This window comes from Rhipicephalus sanguineus, unplaced genomic scaffold, assembly GCF_013339695.2.
Source record: "Rhipicephalus sanguineus isolate Rsan-2018 unplaced genomic scaffold, BIME_Rsan_1.4 Seq1884, whole genome shotgun sequence".
In the NCBI taxonomy this organism is placed as follows: domain Eukaryota; kingdom Metazoa; phylum Arthropoda; class Arachnida; order Ixodida; family Ixodidae; genus Rhipicephalus; species Rhipicephalus sanguineus.
In genome coordinates this window covers 1-16544 of record NW_023614722.1, presented here as the reverse complement: position 1 = coordinate 16544, position 16544 = coordinate 1, and the positions used below count along the sequence as shown (strand labels likewise).

General features: G+C 46.5%; 1 long non-coding RNA gene across 1 annotated transcript; it reads left to right on the top strand.

The window, feature by feature from the left end:
* The first annotated feature begins 6295 nt into the window (after nt 1-6295).
* On the top strand, nt 6296-8916 carry LOC119376680 (uncharacterized). The gene is made up of 3 exons (XR_005180631.2): nt 6296-6518; nt 7713-7787; nt 8790-8916. It is a non-coding gene; the product is annotated as an uncharacterized LOC119376680 (long non-coding RNA).
* The last annotated feature ends 7628 nt before the right edge of the window (nt 8917-16544 follow it).

The following is a 16544-nucleotide window of genomic DNA, read 5'->3' as shown; positions in this document are numbered from 1 at the left end:
ATTGTAGCAATCGTTTTCCGTACACATTGTTGTAGCGGAAGATTGAAATTATGTGAGTGTGGCACGTCTGGTAAGGCGGGAAGAAGATGAAAATACTGTAATATGAAAGGGCAGGTATAAGAAATGACATTATGGACGTTAAGTGCAATTTTTTGCTGTCGTAAATTATCAAATGGTATGATTTCCATATTATAAAACAATGCGCGCTGTTTGATATCATATCTAGCATTGTTTATTATTCGAAGTGCTCGCTTTTGTAGTATCGTAAGGGTTCTAGATATGTTTTAAAAGTCCATGCCCATGAATCTATGCAATATGATGGTGACAATGAAAAAAAAGCGAAATGAGATTCGGAGAATACTACTTTATAAAATAATTTCTAGCGGTTATAACGTACTGCATCCAGATCCTAGTTTAGCGCATACTGAGTTAATATGGCTTTGCCAGTTTAAATGGCTATCGAAAATTACCCCCAGATATTTGAATCTTTCGTTTGCTCAAGCACGCAGTGTTTATTGTATGTAAATAGACTCATTACTTATTCCTGATAACGGGAGTGGAAATAGTGTTTTAGTTTTTTTAGCATTAAGTGTCAGTTTGTACGCTGAAACCCTGACAAATTTTTTTTAGTTCTGAATTACTTTTATGCTCTAGATCCCTCATATTGTCGGCAGTACATAACGGCTGTGTCATCAGCGTACATTAGCATCTCCGCCGATGTCAATATGTTTGGTAGATCGTTTACGTAAAGTGAAAGAGTAAGGGTCCCAGAACGGAGCCTTGCGGTACCCTGTGTGTATATTTAACAGGGTGGAGGTGAGATCACGCATAATGACCATTTGTTGACGTCCGCTCGTGTAACTAGAAAACAAGTCAAACATTTTGCCGCGGAAAACCGTAGTGTTGTAATTTCATTAGTAAGATATCGTGGTCACCGTATCAAATGCTTTCTTTAAATAAAAAAAAACTACTGCTACAAGGAGATTATTATTTAGTGCTTCGTTAATTTTTGTGATAAGATAGTACAGCAGTGGAGGTGGAGTGGTGCGACCTAAATCCATGTTGCTCGGCGCACTAGTGCACGATATTTTTCAGAAAGACGCGCATCCGTTTTGCTAGAATCTTTTCAAAGATGTTATTTATTATGCTTAAAACGATATAGGCCTATAACTTGAAGGGTCAGAGCGATCACCATCCTTGTACACTGGTACTACTTTAGCATTTTTCAGCAGGATGGGTATGTTGACGTACGCAAGGAGTGGGTATATATATGGCATAAGATAGGGCCCAAGACGTCAATATTGTCCTTTACTAACCGCGCTGTAATCCCATCTTCCCGCTGGCTTTATTGTGGCTAAATTAGCAGTAGTGCTTTGAATTTCTTCGAGGCTAATGTTGTGTACCGCAAACGTATTCGGCAATGACGGCGAAAAACATTGAGCAGTGTAGGAAGAAACTGCATTGCTAAGGTCGGACCAATTTTAGTGAAATACTGATTAAAGTTATCTAGAGTTTGTGCATCAATAGTATCAATAGTATCTTGCCGTTCTTCGCGTAACATTACAATTTGATGCTGTAGCATTCATTCCTTGGCGCTTGGGGCGAAAGAAGCACAACAAACGCTCAACTACGTCTGTGAACACAGTTTCACTTTTGTGTTTGTACCGATTCCTATGACAGAGGGATCAGCCGTGTTTTTTTTTTTCTCTTCCTTCAGAAATCCTACGCCGCACGATTTCATGGCCGATACCCCATGGTGGGTTGAGCCATTGCTCTAGGAACCAACCAACCAACCAACAAACCGCGCAAGCTGATTACACCGCAGAAAAGTATTTGCATTAGTACAGATACAGAGAATCTATTGGAAACGTCCCCGAATAAAATCGTGATTATCATTTAGTTTTGATTTTCCAACAGTAATATTATTTCTTATATATTTATATATATTTCATGTTTACACAACGATGACAAAAAATCTATATCTACTAAAAGTGGTTGCTGGGCGAGTTGGTACGACATACTTCACATAAAAAACAGCGCTAAAAACGGCGGACAAGAGAAAGAAGGTCACAGACGGCGGCGCTGACTTACAACAAGATTTATTTGCTAGCACCGCGCATATTATAGTTGTGCAGTATCTGACAAATATAGGAAGACACAAAAAAGATAAAAACAGTGAAAACTATGGAACATAATCATCGTGATAGCACGCTATGAGCCTCACGTGTGCAAGCGTTCTGAAGAAAATCAATTTATTTTTGTGATAAGGCAATTGAAGGCCTGCTGACACACGCATCGCCAGCCTTTAAGGATGTGGGCAGAACAAATCTGCGCCTTCGCGCAGATTTGTTCTGCCCACATCCTTAAAGGCGGTAAATTTCAGCACGTACTCTAATGGTGTAGTGGGCGATGCTCAGACGTAGTCTAAGGTCCTCAATTACAAGGAACACGTCGGGCGCCGTCGTCTTCCACCCGTGGCAGATAAGTGCGCTGACGCCTGAAGTGGATAGCAAAGCGCGAAAGCTGGCTAACGCCGAAAGTCCACCGTAAAGGTGTTTATTGTAGTGGAGCGTCATCAGTGGTGTGTACTGTTCGAAGCAACATGCTTGACACCAAAGCAGCCGCGCTCAACATGAATCGCCGCACAGCGTACGTCGCGGTGCCCATGTTTTGCTGCCGTTGCATTCGCTTTTTATGAGAGCGACGCCTGCGAGTGGGCTCGCATCGGTGTGAGCGAATGACTCATCGCCTGCCTTGTTGCCGCCATTGGACATCGTCGCACTCTAGCTAATTTATCTTTCGGTGTGAGCGTGTAGAGTAGATGGAGGCAAGTTAACTTGAAAGTTTGATCGTGAATAGTGTACTCGTTAGTAAACCATAGTAGTTCGCTTTACTCAGCCGCACCGACGTCATACATAATGAGTACACTTTATATTATCTCAGCCACACCGAACACTTCGGATCGCGAGCGATTCCTATCGGAGGATGTCCTGACAGCCTCGTGTGATTGGTGCAGCGCACGCCTTCAAGGTTGTGCTGGCACATACCAAACATTTACAGGCTGGTCGAGGTCGCTTACGTGACTAAACTGGCAGAACATCGCCTTGCGGTGTCGAGGGGGGATGAGACGAAGACAGACATGGATCTTCGCCATTACTGATGTGTTCTCTAGAAGCTGGGCAGCCTGGCGGCCTGCACTGTCTTTTCGCTGATTGATTCGTTGGGAACCAAGAACCGCCACGGCAACGATGATGATCATGGCACGATGTTCGAGAGTGCGACCTTTGTCCACTGGGCTTAGCATTGTTTTCAGTGCTGTCTTAACGTATGCAGCGAGTCGGATTGGTGATAGGAGTGCTTTGGTAAAAACACCTTCTGTTGGCGTTCAAAGAAGTCGTTGTTACCGCTATCGCGAAGGCCACGGGTTTCTCGTCGAGCGCAGATTCGTTGGGAAGCTTTGGCACGCTTACGAGCTGCTTGTCGCAGTACAGAATACTGGCGCCGTTGCTGGCTTGCTTAACATTCCTTATAACTTGTGTGTAACTTGTAACTTGTGGTCAGTCCCGGAGCGGGCCTCGCTCGGAACCAGCCGCCCTTCGGGGAGCAGTTTCCTTTTGCTCCAACTATCAGGGGGGGGGCTATCCCGGTCCCCCTCCTCCCCAGCACGGTCGACTGCAGAGGGCCATGTCTGTACCAGCGGGTGGGTGAATTCTCCGCGGACACCGCAGCTCCGCAACAGCCGCAGCCTCAACCCTTAGGTTTTGGAGTGCGTACGGTGCCGCACCCGCGTCCTCATCGTCCGCATTTGGTCTGGACGCTTCGCTCCAGTTCAACTTTGAACAGCACTCCCTACACGAGTTCGCGTCTGACAGGAGTCGAGTCGGGGGGCAGCATGCCATCTGAGTACGTACGCCAAGAACTCAGGGCCATAGTTGGAGCCGGAACGCAGGAGGCCCCATTTTCACTTGTTTATGAACGAACGCCATCGATTCCCCCTGACTCGACAAAAAAAAAAAGAGGGTGACCTTATTTTTAGGTCTGGCGGTCCCATGCCGCCAATTTCCACAGGGTGGGTGCCCTCCCAAGCGACTTTGAACTTCGTTCTTCTGCCGAGCACCAGGCCAGAAGTGCGCTTGTCCCTATTTTACCGGTAGGTACCCGGCGGCAGCAATTCTCTGCCTCCCACAGCAGAGGCGGATGCTCAACTATTTCACCAAGGCTGTGGTGGGTCAAGGTGCGCCCAGGGGTCTTTGCAGAACCTTATGGGGCCACCTTTCGAGATGAGTACCCATTAACAACCGAGCGCCAGGTAGGTGTACTCCTCTACCCCTTTAGAAAAACCGGTGGGTTCCCGGTCGGCACTGGGAATCGAACCCTGTACCTCCCGCATTGGAAGCGGACGCTCAACCATGTAGCCACCGCTGCGGTCAAAGAGGGTGACCTTATTTTTAGGTCTGGCGGTCCCATGCCGCCAATTTCCCACGGGGTGGGTGCCCTCCCAAGCGACTTTGAACTTCGTTCTGCCGAGCACCAGGCCGGAAGTGCGCTTGTCCCTATTTTACCGGTAGGTACCCGGCGGCAGCAATTCTCTGCCTCCCACAGCAGAGGCGGATGCTCAACTATTTCACCAAGGCTGTGGTGGGTTAAGGTGCGCCCAGGGGTCTTTGCAGAACCTTATGGGGCCACCTTTCGAGATGAGTACCCAGAAACAACCGAGCGCCAGGTCGGTGTACTCCCCTACCCATTATGAAAAACCGGTGGGTTCCCGGTCGGCACTGGGAATCGAACCCGGTACCTCCCGCATTGGAAGCGGACGCTCAACCATGTAGCCACCACTGCGGTGGCTACATGGCCTCGAGTCGGGGGCAGCATGCCATCTGAGTACGTACGCCAAGAACTCAGGGCCATAGTTGGAGCCGGAACGCAGGAGGCCCCATTTTCACTTGTTTATGAAAGAACGCCATCGATTCCCCTGACTCGACAAAAAAAGAGAGGGTGACTTTATTTTTAGGTCTGGCGGTCCCATGCCGCCAATTTCCCACAGGGTGGGTGCCCTCCCAAGCGACTTTGAACTTCGTTCTGCCGAGCACCAGGCCGGAAGTGCGCTTGTCCCTATTTTACCGATAGGTACCCGGGCGGCAGCAATTCTCTGCCTCCCACAGCAGAGGCGGATGCTCAACTATTTCACCAGGCTGTGGTGGGTTAAGGTGCGCCCAGGGGTCTTTGCAGAACCTTATGGGGCCACCTTTCGAGATGAGTACCCATTAACAACCGAGCGCCAGGTAGGTGTACTCCTCTACCCCTTTAGAAAAACCGGTGGGTTCCCGGTCGGCACTGGGAATCGAACCCGGCACCTCCCGCATTGGAAGCGGACGCTCAACCATGTAGCCACCGCTGCGGTTAAAAAGAGGGTGACCTTATTTTTAGGTCTGGCGGTCCCATGCCGCCAATTTCCCACAGGGTGGGTGCCCTCCCAAGCGACTTTGAACTTCGTTCTGCAGAGCACCAGGCCGGAAGTGCGCTTGTCCCTATTTTACCGGTAGGTACCCGGCGGCAGCAATTCTCTGCCTCCCACAGCAGAGGCGGATGCTCAACTATTTCACCAAAGCTGTGGTAGGTTAAGGTGCGCCCAGGGGTCTTTGCAGAACCTTATGGGGCCACCTTTCGAGATGAGTACCCATTAACAACCGAGCGCCAGGTAGGTGTACTCCTCTACCCATTAGGAAAAACCGGTGGGTTCCCGGTCGGCACTGGGAATCGAACCCGGCACCTCCCGCATTGGAAGCGGACGCTCAACCATGTAGCCACCGCTGCGGTCAAGAGGGTGACCTTATTTTTAGGTCTGGCGGTCCCATGCCGCCAATTTCCCACAGGGTGGGTGCCCTCCCAAGCGACTTTGAACTTCGTTCTGCCGAGCACCAGGCCGGAAGTGCGCTTGTCCCTATTTTACCGGTAGGTACCCGGCGGCAGCAATTCTCTGCCTCCCACAGCAGAGGCGGATGCTCAACTATTTCACCAAAGCTGTGGTGGGTTAAGGTGCGCCCAGGGGTCTTTGCAGAACCTTATGGGGCCACCTTTCGAGATGAGTACCCATTAACAACCGAGCGCCAGGTAGGTGTACTCCTCTACCCCTTTAGAAAAACCGGTGGGTTCCCGGTCGGCACTGGGAATCGAACCCGGTACCTCCCGCATTGGAAGCGGACGCTCAGCCATGAAGCCACCGCAGCGGTGGCTACATGGTTGAGCGTCCGCTTCCAATGCGGGAGGTACCCATTACATAATGTGCCCTTAGAAAGTGTATAAAATTGAGTCCGAAGTTCTTGTCTAGCAGTGTGTTCTTCCTTATATCGAATTTTGTGAGCACCGCCTCTTTGCCAAGCTTTCGTGCAGCTCGTGCGGCATTGCGTCCCTGGCTTCGAACGAGAAGAAGAAAAGAAGCGGCAGCGTGGCAGCGGCTGGCGGTTTGGAGCGAGCACTGGGCTTCACAAAAATCCGAAGCGGAAACAAGTCAAGCGACAGTGAGTAAACGATTATTCGAGTTCATGAATATATACCATACAAAACCGGCATTTGTTGGCGCAGTGGTGAACGTCAAATCCGTTGTCATTACAAAATGACACGCGACACGAGTGCAGCTCGGTCAGCCGTTGATGGAAGAACGGTAAATCGTCGTGAATATAAAAGAACAAAGTTTTGGCGGTTCATAACCGGTGCGTCATCATCGTTTCAGCATGCACCACACACATCGGTATAACCGCAAAAACGTGCAACAGGATTTCTTTTCCGGATTGGCGGCAAGTATACATAGCTACAATGAGAGAAGCCCATGATTGCGACACGGGCTCCCTTGGAGAAACTAACTATATCGTCGGCTTTCTTGTGCTCCAAGAAGAACTGGGTGGTGCGACAGGGTCAGCTCATAATTTCCCTGGGGCGGCCTTCTCACCTGCGTGGTTATCTATTCACGCGCGCCCTTTTAAATGCGAGCCAGTTAGCACGATTTCAACTTGCGCGCTTATTTAAGTCCAAAACCACGACTGACAACCACATAATTAGTGATCGGACATGTTCTTCCGGATTATCACTCGCGAAACCACTTATACATTGTGGTTTATGTGCGTTTAATTTGTCCGTTACTGCACATACGCTTGCCGAACGCGAAACGCTTATGACATCAAAATGGGCCCTATCTAGCTCAGGCTGGCCCAGTAGCTACGTAAATACAGTGATCCGTTTGACGTAAGCTCACGTAGAGGGACCACATTATAAATGCTATTTACGTCGCTGCTGTCAACCCACGCACTCAAGTCTCATAAATGCAGCATTTTAATTTTAGGGCAACACTCTGGTTTCCCTTAAACATCGCTCGTCATTGTTTCCCTAAAACATTACCCATCATTGTTTGCGTCAGTCCAAACACTGATGGGTGACTGGCTGGCAGCCTTTCTAATATCGCTTTGTGTTTGACGGCATAGCAAAATTAAAACAAAAGCGCCAAAAAGCGCCAGGCCTGCGCGGAAAGCGCAGCACAGTCACAACGAAAGCTGGAAGAGCGGCATTTCTTGAGCCCGTTATAAGCTCTCTTGTGGCTACTAATAAAAGTACACTAGCAAAATACCCACTACGGTATTATGATACGAGCATCGCACCAGTTCTCGCCGCTTTGCGACATCGCGCGAGGTCTGCTTTATTTCGTTGTATACCGTTTGCAGATGGGAATCCCAGGATTCTTTTCGTGGATCAGCAAAAAATACCCGTCCATTGTCGCCCGCTGCGTCGAGGAGAAGGTAAACATTTTATTGATAGTTTTCGTTTCGCTTTCTCAATACAAGCAGATATTATGCGAACATCCTTCTGAGAACGGATACGTTAAAGGGACCCTGAAACGGATATTGAAATCTTGCCAGCGTTTAGGCTACAGCATCATCAAATCATTCGCACCAGGAATTAAGCGAGGCACCGGCCGTGTACTTTAAAAGTATTGTAATAAATCAAACAGTTGACGCAGAGACCTTAACTTCGGTCTGAAAATGATTCTTGGGACCTGCTTTACCAGCCCAATGCGTTCATACAAAATTGTCAAAACTGCTTTAGGGTCCCTTTAAAAAAACACCTGCTTGCCTTTAAACGAAAGAAAGGGAATGGATCAAGAGATTGTGTTCTTTCTTAGGCACAACGTGATGAAATTAACAGACAATAAAGCCAAGGAAGGTGGATGGGACGTTACTTGTAGTCTTTTAAATGTAGTGTAGCTTTTATATCTTCACTTAACTGTATACTGTAGCCTTTATATTTTCACTATACACGGCGCATAGGGCACAGCCTAGTTATGATCCTCCCGCCGTAGGCCGCAGTCCGGCGAGGCTAAGGTGGTTACTTTGTCATTAGTGGCGTCGGCCGATGACAAATCCGCCAAGCATGACACGTATCACGAAGATAAGAAGATGAGTACGGCATGATAAGAAGATGAGTACGGCATGACATTGATGGAGGATGACAACGACCGTAGAAAAATGTGAAGTAGGTCAAACTGCGGCATGATGGCTTGGTCGAGAACAGTGGCTGGGAACATAGGGCGGCGGGAAGGAGATGCTTGTGAGGCCTAGCGAGAAACTAACTTGTCAGAAGGACCGACTCGTTTGGGTGGACTGCTGTGTGGCAACAGTTATCAGTTCAAAACGTTGGCATCCATTGCACGTGTAGGCACGTTCAAACGAATTTTACAATCTCGCTCCTTAACCATTAAAGTCACGCATGACGTATACTTGCTTTGTTTCACCGATTTCCAGCCAACCATTGTTGATGGTGAGGTGGTTCCCGTGGACACAACCAAGCTGAACCCGAATTATGTAGAGTTCGACTGCCTGTATGTTGACATGAACAGCATCGTCCACATGTGCTCGCATCCAGAGAAAAGGCAAGTCACAGCACTGGAAGAGGTTATGCTGTTGCCACTGAATGTATAACTTCCTAAGTGCAAACATTTAGCGCGTAGTCAATTGCGATTTCGCTATGCATATGTGCGTAAACACTGAACTGCTTTAGTGAGGCAAACGACGGACCGATTTGAAGGAAATTTATTCTGTTTAAGGAAACAAACTTGACAGTCTATGAAGGAGATTCTCAATATGGGAATTCGGTACAAAAAATTGAAGAAATGTGGTTTCGTACTTACGGCGCCATCAAGTATTGCACGGCATTCCTACTGGCAAACTATCTCTTGTATGTTCAAACGAATGAACTCGGAGGAAAAGCTGATATCGCTTTATTCACTAGTTCTAACCATTTATTCTTCATCAAAATTGCCCTTTTGCTGTTTGACGTTCAGTTTGTATGAGTAGAAAACAAGCGACTCGTATTGATTTGTATGTTTTTTTTCCCGCAACTCTTCATACCACCACCTTCACATGTTTACCCACGTGAACTGCGCGTCAAATTACAAATAGCGGTGCTCCTTTTAGCACTTATGGACTTGTTGCATCGTGTAGCCTATTGTGTAAGCGCTGACGACTCGTTTTCCTAAAAATGTTTTCTTGATCAGTGGCGAATATTAACGGCATGAGTGCGCTTCGCGTCACTCGTAGGAAATCCGGTCGTCGAACTCACTCGCTGATAAACGTAAAATAGAATAATTTTAGTGCCGCAAAGAACCTTTTAGACTCCTGTATACTCGAAATGAAATTGTTCAGGCACCTCAATTTACGACGTCAATTTGAAATAGCGAAAATGGATGCTTTGTCGAAGGAGTACTGGGAGGTATGGAACTATGAATACCTTCAGCGAAACGATGGAATACTTGAGCTTGCTCATTGATTGGACACTGTCCAGAATAACTTAGTTATGTTGGTTTCCCTTATTTTTTTCTGTTCGGTAGGCCGGCTCCGAAAAACAACGACGACAGGCTCAAAGCGATGTTCGAGTACCTCGACCGCATTCTTCGCCATCGTTCGGCCAGGAAACTTGTCTACATGGCGTGGACGGTGTGGTAAGACTGCACACTGCAACTGCCGGCCTAATCGTCGCATCAGTGACATGTGATATTCCGCAAGCTCTTCGTTAACAATACCGTTTCTACGCAGGCACCAAGGGCAAAGATGAACCAGCAGCGCTCCCGTCGCTTCAAGGGCGCCAAGGTATCAGAACAGTCCGCCCAGCAGATGGGCGCAGCTCCGTGCAAAACTCGTGGAGCGAGGCGCTCGCCTGCCGCCCGAGCGTGAACCCTTCGACAGCAACTGCATCACGCCAGTGAGCACGCCCCCCTCTCAGTTCGCCAGCATGCAGAATTGTAAAGGCGTTATCAGTTAAAACATAGATGCGTGGCCTTGATGAATAAGCAGACGGCCCTCCAGAGGATGAGGCCGGTGCTGCATGGTACATGTGTACTTTTCTATATAAACCACAGCAGTGAATTCGCAGCTAGTAGATAACAGGGAAACTTTAAATATGGCGGCTCCCAAAGCTGGTTGTGTCCAATAAGATCGAACACGAGGTCCCAGTCACCATTCCCGATTTTGATGAAATTTGCTGTAGGCCTAGTCATTAGACGCAGAACAATGATTTCGAGTTAGTTTTGCGAGAAAGATTTTGTTCTCCTGAAAAAAAAATATGTAAATTCTGGCCACAAAAAGCAGTCTCTGCCAATTTCGCGATTTCTCAATTTTGAGTGCACCTAAGGAAAAATGGTGCACTTCTTTGTCGCAATATTTATTCCCCTCAAAGAACATGAGTTTATGAGTTTATTATTTTTCTTGCTTGTCGAAGCACTTTTGACGAAAAAAATCACAACATGGCAAATCGCAAAAAATACCTGTATTTCTGGAATTTATTGCGGCAAACAGCTTAACGTGAGGACAATAAAAAATAGGTACTTATTAAACTTTGAATATTTACGCTCTCTGTTAAAATAATTTCTCTGGTTTTATCGCGCTCCGTTTCACTCGATAATTGGGCTGAAACGTGTTTTACAAAAAAAAAACAAACGCCGAAGTTTGAAAATACTTGTCTCAAAAGAAGGAAAGAAGATAACTTTAAGGCTCGTTTTTCTTTGATAGACACAATATTAATGAGAACTAACAGACAATAATGCCAGGAAAGTATACGAGATGTTATTCGTAATAATTGGAATATAAATGTGAAGAAAGTAAAGTAAAGAAAGGAACTACGGGGGGATGACCGCGGCCGTAGCTCAGTGTTAGAGCATCGAACGCGTTATTCGAAGGTCGCAGGTTCGGTCCCTGCCGGCGGCAAGTTATCTTTTCGTCCACTTTGCTTTCTTCACATTTATATTCCAATTATTACGAATAACATCTCCTATACTTTCCTTGGCATTATTGCCTGTTAGTTCGCATTAATATTTTCTCAAAAAGGCCATTTCTAATTTTTTTTAAAAATCCCTCTGATTGAAGTGAAGGACGTCATCTACCATTCTGCATTTAAAAAAGTGGAATAATTAGGTTGCTAACACGTTATAATGCGTCAAATTGTGACCAGTCAGCCTAGCGGTCGCGCCGTTCATTAGGTGCTGAAAATCGGATATTAGTTCAAAATAATTGTACGCAACATAATCACAAAGCAGCAGCTCCACACCAAAAATCCGCAGCCAGGTGTCATGTTTCAGCAAGCTTTGTCTTGCGATCAGCCGCTTGACAAACCCGCAGCAGCGGCCACTCCGATGCTGCTAGCGCTCACATTATGTAAGTACCGCTTCAACTGCGGATGAGCTCCGCTTGCGCGCCAAACTACGCTCAGAGGACGAACGAGGAAAAGGAATGCATCACTGTGAAAGTTAAAGGCTGTTAAGTGCCAACAAAAGCCATATATACAACGAAAACTCTGCCTGCAATTTCGCAGTGAGCGCCTTCAATACAGCAAGCAATGTATTTTCTTTTTCCGTTCTGTTATGCCCGCAGCCGCAAAATATCGTGATAAACCTCGCAAAATATTGTGAAAAGACCTGTGTTGTTTTCTCCTTTCTGTCCGTGTTTAACCCGTTGCGCTGTCAATTATTTTTACGATGAACAGGGTAATGGCCATGCCAGTTTTTGACGATAATGGCGACCGATGTTGCATTCCGAGGATTGTTTGCTTTCTATACCTTTACCCCCCGGAAAGCGGGGACCAAAGGCATGCCGTTGTGAGAAGCACGACATCGCTTCGTTTTGATTCTTGCATCAGTTGCGAAGCTGGTTTTCTTTCGGACTCGAGCAACGAAGGGTGGGTAGGTCTGTGGTTGAATTTGTCGTCCCCTAATCACTCTGCGACACGGCGTCCTCGTTTGGGTACGCGAACTTCGGAGGTGCGTGCCCACGCCGGCGTGTTCTCTTCAAATGGCCTGAAAACTCAGTGTGCGCATTCGTGCACCGCTTCCTAATTGGACCACTAGTGGTCATTTAACTTCATTGCACTGCGTATGCTGCAGAGGATCACTTTGCTGGAGACACTATCATTGTTAGACGATCGTCCGACGTGCCGCGTTCCAGGACCAACATCGAGTGTCTTTTTCTCCGCTCGAAACGAATACAACCAAAAAAGCAAGTGTGCAATTCTTTTTCGGGCCTAAAGTTGATTCTTATTATGCAAGTATTGAAGTTGACTGATGCAGAATATTACATAATTAGTTACACGCTTTTTTAACATTAATTACTGAAACTCACACAAAACAACACATTCCTTCGTTTTTCTTCATTGGATGTACTAGTGAACGTCTTGAAACCATGCCATCGAATTTGACGCATTTGAATACAGTGCATCATAATTCGTCTCTGATTGGGTTAAGGAGAACCTTTTATCACGCCTATGCACAGATAGCGTATATTACAGCAATCACAAAGCTGTGACTACAACTACGAATCATGAAAATACTTGTACCCTTGGATAACCCTGTGTGATGTTCCAAAGGCTTCTTCCAGCAACTACCTTAATATAATATGGGGCTAACGTCCCAAAACCACGATATTATTATGAGAGACGCCGTAGTGGAGGGCTCTGGAAATTTCGACCACCTGGGGTTCCTTAACATTCCTTACCTAAACTCTAAGTGCAACGGGCCTAAAACATTTTCGTCTCCATCGAAAATACAGCCGCCGCGGCCGGGATTCGATCCCGCGACCTTCCCGTTCAAGTATATCTTCACAGAGTGAAACGGCTCCTTATTTTTCTCGCGTTCTTCTGTTTTGCGTGTGTCGTCCCGTTTCGCGCTTGCAGAAGCTATGCCACTTTTCTTTTTTAAGGGTAGCCATAAACATATTTTTGGGAACGCAGGGCACGGAATTCATGGAGTTGGTGAACGATTCCCTCCACTTTTACATCCACCACCGGCTCAACTACGATCCTGGCTGGAGGGACATCGAGGTCGTCCTTTCCGACTCCACAGTTCCCGGCGAAGGGGAACACAAAATTATGGATTTTATTCGCGCCCAGCAAGGTTAGTGGGCGCATCGGTTACGACATTGTTCCCGCACTTTCCTTTTATTCAGTATCTTTTTCTTTTCTTCTTTGTTCTGGCACACCGTGCAGAACATTGCGTCAATGTCTCCGTCTTCGGGCGAAGCATGTATCGCGTTCGCGTTTAGATTTCGTACGGAGGTTGTAGTCTCATTGCCAAAAGATCTTTCGCAGCGCTAAACTATCGGCTCTCGCACGGGTCGACACTCTATAGTGTGCAGCCTGTCGCCTCTTTCGATTTCTTTCGCAGCCAGCGAGAAACATGATGCCCAGACAAGGCACTGCCTCTATGGTCCAGATGGTAGGTACCGAATATTCTGATTCTGTGTGACTCTGAAAAAAAAATTAATGACTGAGATTAGTCAGTTACCCTCTATACGAACGACATAAATCAATTATTGTTTCTATCCAGAACCATAGAGGGTTCAGTTACGTTTGTTGGACGGGCCTTCGTGAGGTTTTGGAGACAAGTGGAAAGTACATGGATGATTTTTACATCAGCTTTGACACAAAGACACCCACGCAATAAGCAGTCGGGCAATATCTAAGTGAAGTTCCGAGGAAACCGACGACGCCATTACGAGGCTTCGTCGTTGTATCGAGGGCCTTGTCTTATTTCCCCATGCATGCCTTCTGAATATTATTGAGTCCGACGCAGCACTTGGATTACACAACACAGCCAAATTCCAAATATGTCCTATCCGTACGTGCGTGTTCTATATTATCGAAATGGTGCTACCACTTTTCCGGAGCGAGATTGGGAGGTCAACGTACTGCGCCTAAACAATACTACACCAAAAAAGAACACAAAAGTAATGGAGTGCCACGCGCAGGTCCTTTCATGCAATATGTTTATTTCATAACATATGGCCAACGCAACGTTGTTTGAAAAGGAGCTCCGAGAAATGGCGTTGTTTCTGCAGTGGAATAGGTGGGCAGGTCTCGCCTGTCAGCTCATTTGCCTCGTATTAATCCAAGAACGGCACGGCGACCGTGGCAGCGCTTTCAAGCAGCCGTATTTGCAGGTCTTCATTTTTTTTCCTGAATGTTTCTCGACAACACGTAGAAAGAGTGAAATGAGCTCGTGTATGCGAGTTGGGATCAGTGACATCTTATTATGTTCATAAGTGATGTTTGAGGGGTGACCGACGTTGTGTTTAAACATTGCTTCTCGGCTCCTTGTGGCTACTGTCGTTGGACTAGCGGTACTTCCACATTTCTTTCACTGAGCGTTGATAGCTATGCCAGATCTAATTTTGAGCTGTACACAACTGATTTAAACATTTGTACAAGGTCTCGCTACTTTCCAAGCTTGAAGCAGCTATCGCGTCTTATTTCCGGTTGCACGAAGTATGACAGGCCGCAGCAGGAAGGGAGGACGAAACTTTCGTCCCAATAGCTCTCAAGAATGTCGGCGCATTGACGACTGCGACTGTTGGGCATTGAGGACGTTGACAGCGAAGCGAAGTTCTCAAACTAGCGATAATATTCAGCATGGACAGTTAGCACCCAATACTACGAATAGCACGTCCACCGGTCGAACCGTTGGCAAATGAAATTAAGATAACCGCTAAGTTGTGTCTCCTCTTCCAAAGTACGTTTGGCCCATTGAAAAAGTTGCTTCACTCTGATATATATATATATATATATATATCTATATATATATATATATATAATATATATTTATTTTTTTTTATCAACATGAAGAGATGTAAAGAGAAATCGATAGGCTTTTCAAGATCGAACGCTAGGCTGGTCCTTGAAATCATATTAACCACATTTCTGCAGTCTTGTTAGATCCACTTTTTTTAGGCTTCTGTTTACAACCACGCAGATGACAGCTAGAAGTCTCCGTATTTCAAATTAAAAAGAGCATTCACAATGCATAGTTCTCTCTTTTAGCACTATCAAAAACTATTTGCTTTTGCGCATACTACAATTTTTCTTTTCAGCCGACCTTATCATGCTGGGGCTGCTGACGCATGAGCCCCATTTTACCATCATCAAGGAGGACCCGCGCTACAATCAAGCCAAGTTCTGCAAACTCTGCGAACAACCCAGTAGGCTTCTCTGCTTGCATGCTTGACAATTACCGACATAAAAGTGAGAGCTAATAATTTCAACAAGCTATCGTGACGCAAAGCGTTGGTGTTCTCGGATGTGTGTCTACATTATACTGTCAGGTTGCCGATGGTGGCTACTTTTCGCCAAATTGGCGAATTTGAGAGGCCCGTGTGGCGACCTAAAATTATGAATGGCGACATGGCGAATTGTTGGCGATTTTCGGCTTAGGTCTCCACTGAGTTATGCATCAGTGTCTTCCCAGCGCAGTGTCTTCCCAAGCGCAGTGTCTTCCCAACGAATGAGGGACAACATTCTCTGTATTTTTCTTGGTTTTAGACCCACTAGTGTAGTATGTGCACATTGCGCGTCATTCGGTATGTCCGTCCAGTAAGTCGTATGTCCAATTCTTCAAGACGCAGGAGGTACTTGAACGTCCCCCAGCAACATTCTAGCAAATGTAACTCAGCGGACTGCCTTTCAACCGCGAGGGGGCCGTGTTTGACTGTACGTTTATGGCTTCAGGCGCTTTAAGCTTCTCTGAAGTTTCGCTTTTGAAGGGGCTAGACGCAGGTGGGCCGCGTGTTCCGGCCATTTGTTCCGCCAAAGCTCCACTGTCCTGATAGATTGGCGACTTATTCACTGTTGCAGTGCCCCCAATTCAGCTCGTAAAGACTGTTTTGTAATAGCGAAGAGAGGCGGATACGCGGCTATTTTGCAATAAAAAATATTTATAGCGGCATTTTTCACTGTTCTCGATCAGCGTGTGCAATGAAAAGAATTGCTATGTAACATTGACATTGTATACCTATTCATTATTAACGCATCGATTGAGGCGTGTATATACGTGACTATAGAAAAGGTCGGTGGCGTCCGTATTATTTGTTAACACTGAAAAGGTGTAAGACTCACTAATGATCGTTTCCTTTAAGAATTCTCTCGTGTACCTTCAATGACCTTTTAATCCTTTTAATTCATATAAGGGTACGTAAAGGTGTCTACAAGCAACGCTTTCACGTGTTTTGTCGCCAAGGTTTACT